The sequence below is a fragment of the Zonotrichia leucophrys genome, chromosome 7 (assembly GCF_028769735.1).
Source record: "Zonotrichia leucophrys gambelii isolate GWCS_2022_RI chromosome 7, RI_Zleu_2.0, whole genome shotgun sequence".
In the NCBI taxonomy this organism is placed as follows: domain Eukaryota; kingdom Metazoa; phylum Chordata; class Aves; order Passeriformes; family Passerellidae; genus Zonotrichia; species Zonotrichia leucophrys.
In genome coordinates, this window is record NC_088177.1 from 17,001,521 (window position 1) to 17,020,020 (window position 18,500).

Here is an 18,500-nt window from a genome sequence, read left to right on the forward strand (position 1 = left end):
TGTCCCATGTGTGTGCTCAGGGTTGGAGCTGCAGTCCTCAGTCTTGTGCAAAGATTACTGTAATTGTGGTGTCTTTGGGCTGTAAGAGGATCATTAGCACCCCAGCGATCCTAAATGTTTATCGTTCTCATTTCCATTGATTTCCCAAGCCCAGGTTGCCCTGAACTGGAGCTTAGTGTGTTTCTGAGGAGCTGGATACACAGTTTTTCCTTCTGTCACCATACAAGAGGAAATGCTTGGTCAATGAGAGCTGCTGGAGGAAAGGTGGCTGTGATGCTTCCTTGTTTTGTGAAAGTATTCCCTTTTAATTCTGTCAAAACTGCTTGAAGGAGAATGGTGGGAATTTTCCCTGTGTTTCTCACAGATGCAAAATATCCTCTGCACTGCTGATTGCTGATACCTCTGTAACTTTCTCATTAGTTCTTAGCAGAGCTCTTGCCAGATGTGTAAATCAAAAGTGTCTCAGACACCTTTTATGTGCTCTGGGACTTTCTGCATTTTTCATGCTTTTTTCTTATCCTCTTTCTTTTACTCTACATTTCTAAATGCAGCTCACTGATATGTGCTCATCAATGGCTTTTGTCTTTTACAGAAAGCAGTATGATTCCATGAGAATCATAAAAATTAAATAATGGTTTTATAAATTTTCAGAGACAGGGAAAAACACAAGAAACATATAAAATTTAGCAGCTTGGGAATGGATGAAGCAGGAATTTCCAGTCTGAGTTCCTTTGGCTTTGGTGAAAGGTTATTTGGAAAAGATTCCTTAACAGAAAAACCAGTTAAACAGAGATATGTGTGTTTTCCAGTTCAGGTATTTATATGAGATTTTACTAAAAAATTTTGGCCATCTGCTCTCCTCTCCACCCTTACACTTTCTGATCTACCTGTGGAAACTGCTGGACTTCATTTGCCAGAGGGAGAGGAATCTTTGCCTTCCCTAATTAACATCAATTTGTGTAGCGACTAATTTTTGGCTTTTGTTAGATGGTACAATATTAAACTTCAAGGGAACGTGTTGTCCAGCCAACCTCCTTATTTCCTTGGATTCATACTGGTCTTGACTGTAAAGTCAGGAAAATGTCTTCAGAAGAGTTCATCTTGCCTAACATGTAAGGGAAAATGGATATTTGGATAAACTTTCCCAGCTTAGCATGGGTAACACAGTAAAGAATGGTATCAGAAAAGACAGCTGACTCTGCTAAATTGTTCCAGAGCAGGTTTTACATTCTAAGTACAGCAAGTGAACATGTAGAATGCTTAGAGGTTAGGAAATAAAACCTTGTATAATAATACCACAATTTATTCCCTGAAACACTTTGTATGGATTTGATTTAGGAGTATTTACTGTTTTAAAACCTCCTGAAAAGGGGGAATACCTTTGAAATCAGTGTTTTAATTTTCTGTGCTTTCTTCTGAATGATTTTTATTTAATCAACTACATTTGTAACAACATTAGTGAGTTTAACTTGTAAGCCCATATACTTACTTTAGTCAGACAAATATACTAACCTCCAACCAGCAATAGCCTATTATGTCTGAGAGGATTTTCTCCTGTTAATTGAAAATGAACTGGAACTAAGCTAAATTGCTTGAATGTTTAATCTTTCCTTGCTACACTAGGGTTACTAGCAGGTGCAAGCACAGGCACATTTCTAAACAGAAATAACAAGCTATTTAGTGTTTCAGCTCTGGCAAGCGCTGAGAAGGGCAGTGACCTGTAATACCAGTAAGAGTGTGAGCATTTCCAAGTCTCAGGCATTTCTGCTAAAAGACAGCTCCTCAAAGCTTACATTTGTTTGTAGCCCAGGGAAATGTTAAAGAAACATCTTGCAGGAAAACTGATTTCCTTCGTCATTAATGTAGAGAGAATTTAATCTTCAGGAAATGGAACTAGCTTGCAGGCAGGAAAATATAGAGGTTGCTTTAAGGATCAAGCAGCAGGATAGACTGGATCCCCTGTCCTGAGGGAAAATTGCAGTAGTTGCAGCTCCCTGTACTCTAGGCATATGCTCCCTGTATGGTCAGGGATTTGCAGCATGTTCAGACTGGTCCTGCAGATCATTTATGTGGGGGCAATTGTCCTGCATCCCCAGGGAACCTCTCAGCCCAGAGAAGGCAGGAGAAGTGTTTCAGAGAAGGAAAGGTGTGTCTGGCAGTGGATGGTGGTTAGGCCCTGCTCTCAGGAGCTGTGTCCTGCAGAAGCTGCTGGCCAGTGGAGAGGAGAGCTGGGGAGGAGCAGATCTCTCCATGTCAGTGAGGAAGGACATGCATGTCCACTAGACACATTCATGAAAACCAACATTGCACTTACACAGAGATGAGACAGCAGCTCTTCAAACATTCTCTAAAAAACACCCCAAGCACACCTCCTAGTCTCCTCATTATTTTCACGGACAGGCAGTTCCTCCTGTCTTGCAGCACTTCTCAGCCCCTTTTTAACATTCCCTTTTCTATCCTTTACATACAGGTGCTGTTTTGCACCACTGCCACAATTAAAATCACCTAGACAGAGGCAGTACAAAGGTGCTCTTTGCTCTCTTGTTCCTCAAAGCATGGACATCAAGAACTGGATCCCAGCCCACTGACATCAATGGGAGCCCTTCCATTCACCTCATGAAGTCTGTGCCAGGTCAAGGAGGAACACAGATGAGAGAAGGCAATTTGGCTGTCACATTTTCCTTTCATCAAGAGCTTTGCACAGAAAAAAACTCTTTTTAATGTAACTTCTGCTGCTGAGTTGGAGATTTTTGTCCCTGTGAAGTGAATTTCCACTAATAACTACAGAGGTTTTCAGGATGGGTCTGAGAATGGAGCAAAAAACTAGAGTTACATGGGACATCTGAGGTAATGGATGTTTTTATTACTTTTTTTCCTTAATTTGACAGCTGAACTGGAGGGAGACAAGTAAAACCAGTTTGGAGAAGTGGAAAATGAAAGCTGTGTTAACAGGGTGATTTAGCTCCAAGGAGCATCCCTACATCCTGGCACACAGCAATGGGGGTGGGGTGGGCAGAGGGCTGAGGGATGGCATTCAGGTGGCAGCTAAAGCACCAGTGCCACTGGTGATGCCACCAGTGAGCATCATTTCAGTGGCCTGGGTGGGACAGGAGAGAGGATCCAGCTTTCAGTTCCCAGTCTAGGATGGGATATGTAGAAGTGGCTGCACTCATGACAACTGCCTCATTCCCAGCCGCTCTGGGGTGTCAGGAAGGGAGAGATCATCCTGGCAGAAAGAGAACATAGCAGGGCTGGAGATTTTGGGTAAGGGTGTAGATAGGGTCTTCTGTAGGCACACACAGTTTGTGGTGGTTGGGAGTGGGGCTGAGCCTCATCCCCAATGGGCACAGCTGTGAGCAGCAGGTGAGCAGCACTGACAGCAATGAGCCATGGAGTGCCCGGGGCACTGAGCAACCACCACAGGGAACATAGGGCACACAGGGGCCATGCATCAACATGAGGGGATAAAAGGTTGGGCTAAAGAACAAGAAGGGCAGGTGCCTGAAGCCTTCTGAAGAGGTAAGGTGTTACTCTGCATGGGTTGAAGCTTTCTGAAATTGTCTGGTGACAGCCTGTGCATTGTGGCCATCTCAACAGTGACAGTCTTCTCAAGCAGCTATAGAGTTTTCACTTAGAAGATGTTATATTTTAAAAAATATGAATTTCTCTTTAAATATCAAAGAGTATTTCAAAGTAATGGATTTGTACTTTCTTCATTGGAACAGGAGCCAAAACATGGTTCTAAGGGCATGACTCTGGAGCTATCAGCTTTCTAAGGAGGAAATGTACTGAGTGACAGGTAAGATAAAAAATAATGATTTTTCTCCCTCCTTTAACCGGATGTCAGCATGGCAAGGGTTGGAAATTCAGGTGAAAGGCTCACATTAAATAAACTTTCTGCCTTCTCCTCCAGTAGCACCTCAGATATCTTAACATTTGGAGTGTCATCTAGAAGTCAACTTTATTTTGACAAGGCCATGTCCCTGGGATGTTTGGGATCATGGTCAGCCTGTAACAGCTTAAGGCATTGTCAGAGAGGTGTGTGAGTGATGGCCAGAGAGCTATCTGCTCCCTAGGGTGACCTCCAGAGTCAGAGAGAATGAAGAAAGAAGGCCATGCCCACTTCCCACAGACCAGCCTGACCGAAAGCTAGTGATGAAAATGGAGGTCTTCTTTTTTATGAATGTACAGTCAGGATACCAATCACAAAATAAACGTGGGTTTTTTTACTGAGTATGCCTGACAACCATACCATGGATATTTAACTCCTTCAGGTTATTGTCTCAGTGGAGGTAAGAGCTAATTTACGCCTCTGAGGCATCCACTGATTTTATCAAAGTTCAGAAAATTTCTTTGAAAAATTCTAGAGTCTAAGAGAAAAACAAAAAGAAATATGAAGTTAATTTAGATAGAAATTAATAAACTGTACTTAGCCCTTTCTACCTTAACTTGCAAAAATTGCACTTTGATGTAGGTCTACTGTAAGTTGAATGTTCTGTCAAAAATCCTTGGAAACTGATTGCCTAAATGTTGGATGCTGAGCCCTGCTGCCCACTGGACAGCAGGGAGTGGTACCAGCCCAGAGGCTGTGGAACAGGGCACAGGTTGGATCTGCAGCAACAGGTTTTTCTATGCTCTATTGCCCCTAAATCCCATGAAATTCTGGATGTGTCCATATGGCTATTCAAGTACACGGAAGCTAATGGAAAGACATTGTTATGTGTCACTGGCATATTTTATGAAAATCTTTTTGCTAGGATTTTTCTCCTGAGAAGCTGAGAGGCCTCAGAAATTAAATATAAACAATTATCTGATTGCTTGGAATGTGATTTAGAGGTTGCTTACCAACAGGTGTGTCTTTGATTGGTTCCATGTAGATTGGTCATCAAGTAGAAACAATCATGGTCCAGCTGTGAGGAGTCATGGGTTTTTATTACTCATTCCTTTTTAGCATTCTGATGTTTCCTTTCTCCTTCTTTAGTATAGTTCTAATATAGAATTTTCTTTTAATATACTATATATAATAAAATAATAAATCAGCCTTCTGAAACATAGAGTAAATATTCTCACCTCTTCCCTCATCCTGAAGACCCTCAAGCACCACCACAACTGTGTTTTCCCTCTCTCATTTTCCATACCGATAATGACTGCTTCTCAGTCAAGTTATTGTTGGCAGAGCACCATTTTGGTTTTTACTCTTAGACTGAAAAACAGTAGCAGTGCTTGATGGCACCTCAAATTTTAAAGCTCATCTTGTTTTTTTTGGAAGCCAGCATGGTGTTAAATCCAGTATTTGCAAGTGCTTTTTTTGTCATAATATCTGAGGTTTTTAGCTCATAGTCCCAACTCATAATTGCATCAGCTCCCATTGCTGATAGGCTGAAGATAACGAACCCTCAGTTTGGCATACAGGTTGTCACTAAACAAAATATCTGTTTAGCAAACCCTCAGAATTTGTGGATGAGAGGAAGCAGATGTATCATTAAGCACTAAATGGGAATATCATTTACAGTGGATGTCATGTTTCATTTTGATAAACTGCAAAAAACCCCACATGGAAGATGCAGCCCTGTGTATCTGCTGCTGAAAGCAGTGTTTTGAAAGGTAACATTATGATACTCTGCTGGGCTGCCAAAGCTAAGATTTATTGTAGAATATGATAGATGGCCTAAGCATTACCATAAAAGATAATGAAATGTGATCTGATATATGAGTTGGTATCCCATATAAAACACTCAGAGAAAAGAATCTTCACTTTGTAGAAAAGGCACACATGGAGAGCAGGGGCTTGACTGAGACTATCCAATTGTCATCAGCTATTTGTGGACTTTGGGATGTTGTAGCCCAGTCTCCCTTCATAAACACTGACTGTCCTTGTATCTGAAGAACATTGTTATTGTCATTTTTCATAGGCTGTAATGATCAAATACACATTAATGTAAATAAGAAGAGACACTGAAACATTCTTGAAGTGGTTCTGTCATTGGGGAAAAAAGTCCTTCTATTTACCTCTCACAGTCCTGTCACTGTCTCTTGAGTGACAGTGGACTGTTTTTAATGCATGCACCTCTTTCACCTTTCCCTCATTTTGAACATTTTCTCTCCTTTCTCTCCTTGCAATTTAATCTCATTTCTAATGCCAGTCTGCATAAGATGCTCATCTTTTAAATCACAACTTAGTTGAAAGGAAATTCTTGGAAATGACATGCTTCTTGGGGCTGTTCTAATTCCTCTTTCTGCAGTCAGTTTTGTTAAGACTGTTTGGTTCAGATTTGAACGAAATATTTCTCAACAACTATATTTTTCTTTCTCTTTCTGGAATCCTTGTCTTGATATTATAGCCTATTATGCCTTTTCTTTGGGTATTTACACTGTTCCCCTTATTATACATCTGAAATATGTAATATGTATGAAGCAAGTGCAAATCATACTACATTACCATCATAATGAGTAGTAAAGCTCCTTCTGCAGTGACTGATGATCTGCTGCTGGAAAGGCACAGAAAGACACCACTAAAGTGTGATACAAGGATGGGTTATGGTTTGCCAGTGTAATTTTGTGTGAATCATCTGTCCCATTTACTACTCCATTGAAATGGGGTGAGTACAGGCAAGAGCAGAGGATCATCTGAAATATTAGACTCATTATTAAGACCAGAGCAAATATTTATGATTTGCCATTGTAACTCTGGAAAAAACAAGGATTTATATGAGAATACCAAGAACCAGGAAGTTGTTACTTTAGGGAAGAGACCATACTCTCCATCTGCTGTAATAGAGCAGTGCAGTGTCAGAAAGCAAAGTGCCAGGCATGGAAGCATGACTCTCTCTTCTCTTATTATGCAAAGGGGACTCCAGGAGGAAAACAAGGGCATTGAAATGAGGTGGTTTTGTTCACCAGAGATGGATTTTTTATATGGAAGACTATTAGGAGAGTGAGGGGAAGTATATAGTATATACATAGTATGGGCAGGTTTCCAGAGGAGTCACATCTTCCCAACAGGGAATCAGCCTTGAGGAGAAAAGGCAGTGGTCAGTGAAACAACTATACCATCCCCAACTTCCTGGGGTAGTGAGTGTCATCTGAAGCTGTTGGGATTCACCATCCTGCCTGTAGAGCTGAGAGAGGGACTTGCTGTGCTGGTGCTGTGACCATGCAGGAGAGGCTGAGCAGAGGAGAGGGTGCCAGCTCATTGCTGCCCTGAGCTGCTCCTGCAAGCCAGCCACAGCCCCTGGCTGGCAACTCCTCTCTATGAAAACAGAAAATGCTGATTTTTTTTTCAGTGCCTAGTGGGCCTAACTGATAAAAACTGCTGCCACAGTGACACAGAAGACAGTGGTGAGGACAAGCATGATTGTTATGGGTGTTTTATACATGCAGAATGAGAGAGGTGGCTCACTCTTACTCATTATGTCAAAAACTGCTCGGTCCAGTCTGTGAGCCAACCTCCTTTGTGCTCTCAATCCTCTCTGAAGCTCAGCACAATTAATGATAAATGAACAGCTGTGGAATTGATTTCATGAAAGCAATCAGAGATCAATAGCAATATGTGCAAGTGTTAAACAGTTAACTGCACGTGACTAATTGTGCTCAAAAGATGGGCTGGTTTTGTTCTGCTGACATTTATAAATGGCTAAGCCTTCATTTTCATAGTTTATGATGTCAGATGAATCCCTTGGGAAAGTATTTTCCTTCCAAATGATGTCTATAATTCTGTGCTGAGTGCAATTTACCAACAATTGTAGTGCTTTAAAGCATACAGTAGGCTTGCTTATTTTTGTATCAAGCAACTTGACATTTAAGATAATTTGTTAACTGTAGGAAAAATATATAAACAAGGTAATTTTCTTGTAAACAGTTGCCATGTACGACAAGCAGTATAATTGGTAACCTCTGTCGAAAGCAGGAACAATGAGAGAGAGACTTGTGAATGTGGGTGTACGAAATGAAAAGCACTACCTTAGGCTGCCTCTGCACTGGGTCTGCTCAGCTGGAAAAGTAAAACAAGCTACAAAGCCTGCTGCTGGAAAAGGTGATTTTTAGAGAGGAAAAAACTCCCACATTTTTCCTAAGGCTAGTTCATATTCCTTCTGCCAGGATGTGGCTGAAGCTGCTGAGCCTGTTGGGCACGTGTCCCTGTCAGGTGGTGATGGCAGCAGTGCTGGGGCTCTGCAGTGCAGCTCTTTGGGGCTCAGACCTCTGCTGCCATGGGAAATATGGGTGCAAAACAGCCATTTCTGAATATCAAAATAACACTGTGCACTACAGCTGGCCAGTTTCACAGCGATGGAGGCCAGCAGAGCTTGGGTCCTCTTTCCCAGGATATCAGCATGGAGGACCCTTTGTTAAATGCTCAGCAGCTCGGTCTGCTTTTTATGTGCATTTGTGCTGTTGGAGGAGAAAGATCCCCCCCCCTCCCCTTGTTTCTGGTGACCAAATGTACAGGGATACAGCCCTATGCATTTTAGAGGAGCTGTTCTCACAAGCATGCTGAGACCTGTACTGGACCCCAACTCACAAAAGCTTTGGTCAATAAAGAGAAAATATGCAGTCACTAAAAGCAACACATTCAAATAATTTGCTTAGAGATATATAGTGATAGGATTCTTCCTTAGTAAGAGTTTGGAGGATTAATCATAGTTTAAAAAAATTGCTGGATGCTTCATAGGCACATACTCATTAACTCACTGCAATCATTAGTGCTCTGTGGGCTCTGGTTCCTGAGTAAGCTGCTGAGAGAGGAGAAAGAGGATTTATTCCTGGAGGCACATTGTTCTGAACACATCCTTCATCTGGCCAGTGAAAAGATTCATTTTCCTCTCCTATTCACTTTGCTTTCTTGCAGGAGTGCCTTTTGTGGCACACCTCTCTGTGCAGACCCAGGCCTCTCCTGGCTGCCAAAAGCTTTCCCCATCCACGTGCCCTCCCTTATTTAAGCAGCTCCCCTTTGTGGATGCTATTGTCCTCTTTTCTTCTGTTTCTCTGGACTCAAAGTCAAATGCTCTGTTTCTCCCAATTCATAGTGGTGGAAACATGCCTTTCACAGAAAAGATCTGTATCTTTGGTTCCTCTGTTATCTGCTGCCGTGCCACGGTCATCATTCTGAGTTTATATTATGAATCCTGCCTCTATGTCTCCATTCAGATTGTGCTTACAGTATATTTAGAGGCACGTGAAACATTTGCCAGCACCTTATCTTTATTTTAAAAGAAAATAAAATTTTATTCCCTCCTCAAACACGGTCTTTTAGGGGAATAAGGTTTTATGTACTCCCTGTGCATAGTAACAGTGTTGCTAGGGGGCTGTATTTCTGCAGGATCTCCTTCAGCTGAGGGCTCATCTTAACATTTGTCAATGTGTTCCGTGAGAAAAAAGCAGAGCATTGGAAGAAAAACCCAACTCCCCCTCCCACCCCCATTATTCACATCACTTTAAACTTTCTATAGATTCAAGGATAATGGTAACAAGGCCTTTGCTCTCCTCTCACTTAGACAGGGTGCACACCAGCTTTGTGGTGAAGTAAATTAAATCAGACCACTATTTTATCCTAAAAATATGTGCAAATGATGTTTTTGTCTTCATGATCAAGCTTAATGACGAGGTGGAAAATGTTTGTTCAGCACAGAGAGTGGTAATGAAATCATTGGTTTTGAATGATAAAAGTTGGAGGTGTTTGGATTTATTTTCCTTCTGTCAGAGCTGAGATTTTGTAGAAACTGGGGAGCTTTCCACACAAGTGACCACGATACACCGTGGGAGGCCTCATCTAACCAATCACCGTTCCACAGGCTTGAATAAGTGCTCACTTTCAAATGCCCAAGGATCTGTGTAAAAACAAACTTCTACATTTTCAACATACTCGGACCCTACCATCAGGGACAAACAAGTGATTGCATTGGTAGTTTTACTTACAAAGTTAGTCAGATTTAGTTTCTTTTTTAATCTCCTGAGAAATATGATGGCTACTCTTTTAAACAAACTCTGGTCTTCAGGCATGTACAATGAGCAGGGGAATCAGACACTGGCCAGGGCCAGCTATTTACAGCAAAGAGAGGGAAGGATGGGAAACCTGCATCCTCGCTTTGGTTCTTGAAGGCCATGTGATGCTCCTGTGGCAGGAGTTTTACCTGTTTAAGCTGAAAAACATCTGTGTTGTTTTCAGCAAAATCCTGACTGCATCTCAATAGAGATACAATCTAGTTCAACCAAGGTAATTTTCGAAATACAGTCACAACACAGGATTTACTCTTTAATTGGTTTAGTAGAAGATAAGATGCTGTTATTCATTGCTGTTTTGTTTTTCTTTAAAAATCCATTAACTTCTATGCAGGTCTTTAAATATTTATAAGATTTAAATAATCTTTTAAAGCATCCTCAGAGAAGACATTGACTCTTTTAGTTAAATAGTTTTTATTTTTCTGGTAGGGGAATTGTTTAAGTACTCAGCCAACTAATTCCCCAATTTAATCACAATATTTCTATACTCAAATGTCTGTTTTGTGTAAGCAAAGAAAAATACAAGAGAAAAAGTTGTTATATTTATGTGTAAACTGATTCATTCCATGAAGGGGATATTATGCAGTGATTCTGGAGCTGCCTGTAAATTGAAGGTGCTTTTAAATAAACACCTAAGGAACTCATACCCCTGTAAATATTTATATTGTAAGGAAAGTTTTGCCAAAAAATATTGCTCCTCTTCTTCTTTCTCCCTTAGAGCTGTCTGAAGTGTTCAGGCTGTTTGCAATATGGATGCTGGAGAATAAGCAAAATCACCCATGAAAGGAGCCATGAATTTTGTGGTGGAAGCCAGAATTAGAGCCAATTCCAGAGATGAGCAATATTCCCACCTTGGTTCACAGCTCTCGTTCTGCAAGCATGGTCTACAAAAGCAAAGGTATGCATTGCCAATAATTCACATTTTGTGGACACTGCCTTCGGCCTGACTTCTTGCAGTGGCAGGAGACACTTCTCCACAGAATATATTTTCTTTCCAGAGGTCCCTTGCACAACCAAAATCTGGGACGGGAATGGGGGGATGTCCAGCTGTCTGTCTGCCTCAGATGCTTTTAGACCTGGGCCTGCTTAGGACAGGCTAAGTGTGTGTGAACAGAGGCTCATGGGCTGTGTTTTTCCTGTAGTTGGCTCCTGCTTGGCTTTATTTGGTTTGCTCTTTTGCGAAATGGTTTCTTTGCTTGTTTGTGCTAACAGCAGAAGTGCTAGGTCTCTGTAGAGTGAAATTAAATGCCAGGTTTAGGATGTGTCTTCAGAGCAATTAATCATTCTTCAGAGATATGGCCAAGGCAGCCTCCAGGACCGTGTGAGCTCAACGCAGCTTTCCTGCACACTAGGCTTGTGTGGAGCCCCTCAGCTGAAACCAGCATTTCTTGGGCATGTCTTGCTGCCAAGCAAATCTGCCTTTTGCAGTTGAGCCTTGTTTTCCCTGCCCACTGTTTTGCCCCTGGCAGCCACAGCAATCAGGCACCAGAAGAAATCTCCTCACTGCGGGAAAAATAATTAACGAGAACAAGCAGAACCATCCATGCACATGGCTGAACCCTAAGAAGATGCTCACAAAGGTGATTCACAATAATGTTCTTAAAACAAAACAGGCACTCTAACAGTAGCCAAAACCAGTGTAAGCACAGGATACTTTCCAGCATTAGCCTAACCCTCTGGTGATAGCAATAAACGATGCTTCATGTTTTAATCAAGAGACAATATTCTTGCTGGCTGATTGAAGTGTTTTTATTGGAAATAGCTTCCAAAAAGAACCTGTCTTGTTAGTACTGTAAATTCTGCAGGCTAAAATCCTTTGATTCTCATTAAATTAACTAATTACTGTCTCGCTGGATCAATGGATTTAGGAGCACTGACATAATCTTGCTAGGAAAGGAAAGCTGCCAAATTCCATGACTTTGCTTAAACCTATTACCCTGGTATCTGTGCACTGAAAGAAATATATCACCATGTAATTAATGGTCTTAGTTGGTTGACTGTCATATCAAAAGGAGGCAAAGATTTAAGGTTTAAGCTAAGCAAACAAAAAAAGGTGGGTTTTTTTCCTTCCCAGAAGAACTGCATATGCAGTTGGCTTATTTAGGGCTCTGTTTTTACAAATATGAAAAGAAATATTTATGGGGAACAAGCAACATCCATGGGGTTCTGCCCAGCACTGGAAAGCAGATGCTGTTCAGGGTGCTCAGCAGCCCCGTTGAGCTGGCTGTGGGCAGCAAAGGCTCTGGGTGGGAGCTGCTGGGGTGTGGGTGCTGGCTGGCACCCACCAGCTCTGGAGAGCAGGATCTGCACGCTTGGCACTATCCTAGGGATGCCTCTGCTTGGCACAGCCAGGCCCATGTCCGGCTGAGGACCCAGCATAGAGCTTAGCCAATGCTCAGGACTTTCAGCCCCACAGCTGCTGCTTGTGGCACAATTAAAATTCCATCTATGTGCTTTTTTACCTAGCTTTGCAATGGACTATTTAGGCTCCTGTCCTATGTGAGAAATAAAAAATAGGATTTTATGGTATTAGCAAGCCAATTAATCTCTAAAACAGTTGATCCATAAGGTAGGAGGACTAAATTTTAGAAAGTTAATGGTGCAAATAGGCAAAGCCCTTTCTCAGCTGCAAGCACTGCATTCTATCCTACTCCTAGCTTAGCTGTCCAAGTGGGTTTATTATGTTTGCTCAGCTATAATCTATACATGTTTTAACATACTCTAAGCTGTTTTTAATTTTAAACTAAGAAACCCTGGCAAATCTCTTTCAATATAATTAGAATTTTCCCTTTAGTTTGCTGTTTAGCCATTATTTTCTTATTTCTGCTTTATTTTCTGGTAGATAAATCCTCTTATTCATTTGTTTCAATGAAGCCTGAGTAAAGGTCATTTAAATTGATTCACCTTTCTTATCTCCCTTGCATTTATTCTATAATCCTGCTTTCCATTGTGTGGAGGAGAATAGCTTTCTTTTCTCTGATTGTTTCTGCTAGAAGAAAAATGGTAACCCTTTATTAAATAAATCTGGGAAAGCTGTGCTCCAAATCCATATTATCACTAGCTTGGGGAAACAAATTATTTCACCAACTTAAAAAAGAAAACATGCAGCACTTTTAGCAGTTTGCTGTTAGATGGCCTGAGCTTTTTGCCTCAAGCCTCCTAAGTGAATGAGGGTAACATTTTGGTACAATTTGCAAAAAGGAAAATCTCAGGCAGCCAATTTCAATTGTGGAGCCCTGTGGAGGTGCAGAGCACCAGGGACCTGGGTGGTGCTGGGGCACAGAGCCACCCAACCTTTTCCCATTTGTCCCAGCTATTTCCATGTTTAGCAGCACTGTCCAGCCTCACCAGCTTGTCTCTTAGCACAGAGCTCACACAGATAGCTCTTCTGGAGCTACACGAGGCTTCAGCTTTGAAGGGAATGCTCCTCTTTTGATTCCTACCCTGAAATGCATACCTCTGCAGGGGATAGGTATGGAAATATTATATAAGATATGAAAAGAATACTGAGTGACTACTCACTTTGCCTTGAAAACTCACCTGAGTGCATACTGTTATTTTCTGTTTGTAGTCAGTTGACAAGAATCTCTGTAGGCGCCAGCACCATTTTCTGACTCTGTTCCAGAGGGATGTGTTTGGTTTTTTTCCCTGATCAGGTGATGTTCTGTAATGTAGGACAAATTTTAGATGAATAAAATGTGGTATTTTCTAATACTGGAATGTTTAAGAAAGGCATACAATTAGGAAAATAGGAACATAAACCAATCTGTTAACAATATGTTCACATATGTAAGGGTGTATTTTCCCCATTTTAAACAACTAAGTCAGAATTGCTTTTTATTTTGTTGCCAAGGTTACTGAATTTTGAATAGTCTCTAGAGAGTGGTGGCTTTAACTCGTTGAAAGGCATCATTGTTTAATATTAAGAATATTCTGATGAAAGCTATCTGAGCTGTGGAAAATCACTTCTTCCTTCAAAAACACCTAAAATTAAGGCTGTAGGGATGGCCCAGATGCAGTTCAGGTAACCCTGCAGTGAGCTGTTCAGTGCTCAGGATAGGTTCAAGGCCAAGGGCAGCCGTGTCAGACGCAATCACTTGGCAAAGTCAAGAGCAGGGAAGGAGATGTCCAGAGGAAAAGAAAAATCTTTCAGTTCAGTGTCACAGGGGGAATACAGGTAAGTGAGGGAAGGTACAGAAACTGTCTCCAGGACCACAGCAGTGATAGGGATACAATAAAATCTTACCTTGAAATCGCTGAGGTACAGTGTGGGGGACCCTGACTGCAGTACAGAGGCAGCCAATCCCACAGAGCAGAGAAGATAAAAGCTGACAAGAAAGAGAGGAGAAAACAATCAGGACCCAGACTTGATCCTCCATTCCAAAATGAGAGCTAGATACCAACATGGGGCAGGATTCCTCCAGAAGCTGCCAAGTCCTGGAAAGGCAGTGGGAATGAGACCTCCACTCACACTCTAGTAGCCCCAGACTGCATACAAGGGACTCACTGCCCTTTTTTTCCCCTTTTCACTTGCTGCTGTAGCTACCTGCAGGGAAATGTGTTCCAGCATTAGATGTTCCTTCTGTTGAGGCACAAATATGTGAGAGTGGGAGGAAATGGCCTTCTCTGTGGTGAGGGATAGGAATGCTCTCCTTTGTCTCACTATGTTGCTCTTTGACTCTCAAACATTCATGGACACTTGAATCTAATGAGTCAAACTAATGCTTTGGTAAAAGAGTTTATAAGAAATTAATACTCAGTTTGCGGTATTGAAATACACTGGTCATGCATTTACTGCCACCCACTCATCCAAACACACCTGCAGTTATATATATTGACAGTGATATAAGTAATGATAAAGTAATTTGAATTAAATGCTTAATTGAAATATTTTAAAGTATGCCTGTTTGAATGCTAGAAACATTTTATGTAGCATATATTAGTCTTTAAGTAATCTGCATATGGTTTTACTATCATGAAGCTATAAATCACTTGAAAAATTGTTTTATACTGCACTGAGTACGAATAGAGTGATGTGAGGCAGGGAACTAAAAGGTAGCTGGGTATTTTTTGGATTTTTCAGAAGTGTCATTTACAGGAGGGATGTTGTAATGTTGCATTTGGGGTCAGTGGACAGGATTGGGGTAACCCCAGTACCCGCAGAGTTCCTTCAATCTCAGGTGGCCTGAGGGGGTCTCCAGGAGCTTCCTCTAAAATCTCAGCTCTGCGCCTAATTGTTACTCAAAGCTCATTTGGCCACTAGTTTTTCTTAGGCCAAATTTTTTTTGGTATCATCAAGTTTGTTAGGAACATCTGGAGTGGTCACAGACCACAGCTGTAGGAGAACAAACCTGATCCTTGCACTGTTCTTCAGCCCACTCTTCTCTGATATTTGGTGACCAGGCTCTTTGGATCCATGAGATTTGTCCTATGTCCCTACCTGCCCTGTGCAGCACTCCTGTGGCAGTTGAGGAATACAGATATGCAGCACCTGCCAGAGCACTCTCTAGGCAAAATGCCTTTTAAAAATCTCTAGGAAGACAGACACAAATAAGTTCAAAAGCTCTTTTTCCCCTGGTAGCCCAATAATGTAGGTGAAAACTTTTTTGGTTTCATTAGGTTTCAGACTGTTGCTTTCTCCTGCCTGCTGAGCTTCTGTGGATTTGGCTGTTGAGCGCCGAGTGCCGCTGCTCTAAACTGGAGCCACACTACTGGGTGCTGCTATAATGACCTTTCTCATGAATATGTATGGCCAGATAAGTGAAGCAGAATAAAAGATTAGAAACTTTTAACACTCAAGACTCTCCAGAGCTTCAGCACTGGAGACTGGAAAGGTATTCTGCTTCTTCAGGAGCAAAGCAGTGAGAGAGCTTGGGGAATCTTTGTGGTCCATTGTTGTGGTTCCTTGGCCTCCAACAAAAAAGGTAGAATAGAGGATCTATTTGTTGCTCTGTTAAATATTTTCCATACAAAAAGCAGTAATGTAAAATGCAATAAGAGTTTTGTACAAAATTTATGAAATTAACCATCAAGGACTCATGGACTAATTACCAAGAAAAATCTGATTCCAGGATGCACCTGGGTATTAGGAGTTTGAATTCATTTCAGAATTAGATCAAATTTAATTCTGCACAAAATGGATAGTACTTGATATAATCATAATGAACATTATTATATACTGTGCAGTGAGGGAACTCAGCTGAGCTTGCCAAAATTCACTCCTGAAATCTCCGCCAACACACAAAAAATAGCTTCCCCCCACAGGCACAATATTGAGCAGTTTTAAAAATACTTCAGGGTGATTTTAGAGTTATGCTTCAAAAGTACCTATTTAAGTCTGGGAAACTATGCCATGTTACTCATTGCCTGGACCAGAGTCCTTTCCAGGATCTCTGATGTTATGACTTTGTGTGGTCATTCAGTGACCATCTGTCACTTTTCTTGTTTGGCACCAAATGCCCTCTGCTCTGCTCATCATCGATTTTATTTTATTTTTTTCCAAAAAGAGAATCATAAAATAAATGTAGCAATTACTGCATGCAGGTCAGGGAGAAAAAAAGCCTTTTGTTGCTGTCAAGTGTTTATGTTTTTCTAAACTGTTGGTTAGAAGCAGCCAACAAAAGGAGAAATCATTTTATAGGTGCCCTTTCACACTGGGATCATTAAATTCAAGTCCACAGTTTCATTATCAGCTTCTATTTTCAGAGAGGTAAAAGTCATCTGCAAAAATTTCCATGTAAAGTTTTAGTACCACAGAGAAGGATTGACTTTGCTGCCTCAAGTTCCTCGATCTTTGAGCTCCCTTTGTCTGTTTTGTGGTTCTCACAAAACCTGCACATTTCTCCTAAAAACCACATTGTCAGCAAGTCAGCTGCTCTTCTCTCCCTTTCAAGGCTGCCTTAATCCCCTCTCATGGCCCACATCCCAGGATTTGGGCTCCCAGTCCCATCCCAGCGCTCTCAGGGAGTGCACCCCAACCCCTGCCCCAGGCTCTGTGCATGGCCCCACACTAGGTTGATCAAACAGCCTGTTTGCCATGCTACTTCTCCTTGTATTCCAACCAAATAAAGAATTTGGAGCAATACAGTGTTTAAAATGGCAGCCCTGAATTTTCATCCACTGTTGGACTAAAAGCAATACCCTCAAATACCTTGTAAAACCACCTTGAGCATACAATTTACTTTTTACATCATTCAGTAAATTTCAGGCATAGAAGTGTTTCTGTTCATTAACAACACAGCTACCTCTTGAATAAATTACATTTAGCATGATATTAGCATTTCATCAGTAATCAATAATTCCCTTCATCAAGCTAGTTCTAAATCTGTGAGGAAATTTACCTTTGTGCAGTTGCTTTCATCTTAAAATGATTGTACTAAATCCCACCCTGAGGCAAAAAGTCTCAATAAATACTCTAGGTGCAGTGCGTCTTCACCTTGGGGAAATCAGGAACTGACATCTGTCTCAGTGGGATTTTTGAGATGTTGCCCTCAATATTGTGACACCTAAGATCCATAAAAGTGAGGTTTGTACTTTGCTTTCCCCACATGTTGCAGAGGGAGGAACCTGTTAATATACAAAGAGATTTGTTCAAGGCCAGGTTGGATGGGGGCCTGAGTCTAGAGGGTGGCATCCTTGCCCATGGCAGGAGCTAAAATTAGATGGAATTAGATGTCCTTTAAGGTCCCTTCCAACCGGGCAATTCTGGGATTCTGTTTTTTGCAACATTCAGGACCATGTGCAGACAACTGGATTTGGAAAGCAACATCAAGGGCACTTATGCTATGCTAACAGCTATCTGATCCACAAAATATTTTACTATACCACCTGCTTTTATTTTTTTCAGCTTTTGTGTGCTAATGGATCTAGTAGCTCCAAGCACTTCTAAACTGCTGTGGAAAAATCCTAACTTCATTTTGGTTTTGCAAAATTATCCAGAGACCTCTCTCTTAGGAAAATATCTTCCTAAGATAGATGATTTCTGGATAATGCATGCAAAAATTACATCTACAGAATCCAGCTTTTTTTTTTTTGCCCCTTTAAAGCCCCCAAACCATTAATAGTGATCCTACTTATTTTTCAGAGGAAGCCTGTATTTTCTGATGGTTTTATATTATCACTTCAAAGATTGCAAAACACCCAATTAGTACTCTAGGTGAACTACTTGTTTTGAATCCATTATTTCTGTAAGGAAACAGAAGAATGAATTCTTGGCTGATGTATATGAAGTTTTAATGTGAGGGTAGTTAGAAGAATCTAAAGGTGCATCTTGTGTGAAGTATGCTGCTCTTCCTCTACTATTCCTGAATGTCATTGTGCTTAACTGTGAAAGCAGGCTTGGAGGAGATAACCCTATCAGTTGTGGGAACTTATGAAAAATAAATGCTCTCTGGCAATGCTTTTTGCAATATTTATGATTTCCCAAACTAGTAGCTTCTGTGTTGCTGACTGCAAGGTTGCTGACCTTGAAAGATCTTGCTGTTGCACAAGGCCACACAGCAATT

At 41.2% G+C, this 18,500-nt stretch overlaps 1 long non-coding RNA gene across 5 annotated transcripts in view; it reads left to right on the forward strand.

Moving 5' to 3' along the window:
* LOC135450325 (uncharacterized) overlaps positions 1-18,500 on the forward strand; it is a 76,800-nt gene that overhangs the window by 26,625 nt on the left and 31,675 nt on the right. For 3 of the 5 annotated variants that reach the window (XR_010441024.1, XR_010441027.1, XR_010441025.1), the window contains exons 2-4: positions 2,471-2,847; positions 3,726-3,799; positions 10,715-10,894. This is a non-coding gene — a long non-coding RNA (uncharacterized LOC135450325). Of the gene's footprint in view, positions 1-2,470; positions 2,848-3,725; positions 3,800-10,714; positions 11,838-18,500 lie in introns of those variants that run through there. The other 2 variants (XR_010441026.1, XR_010441023.1) reach the window with 2 other exon arrangements.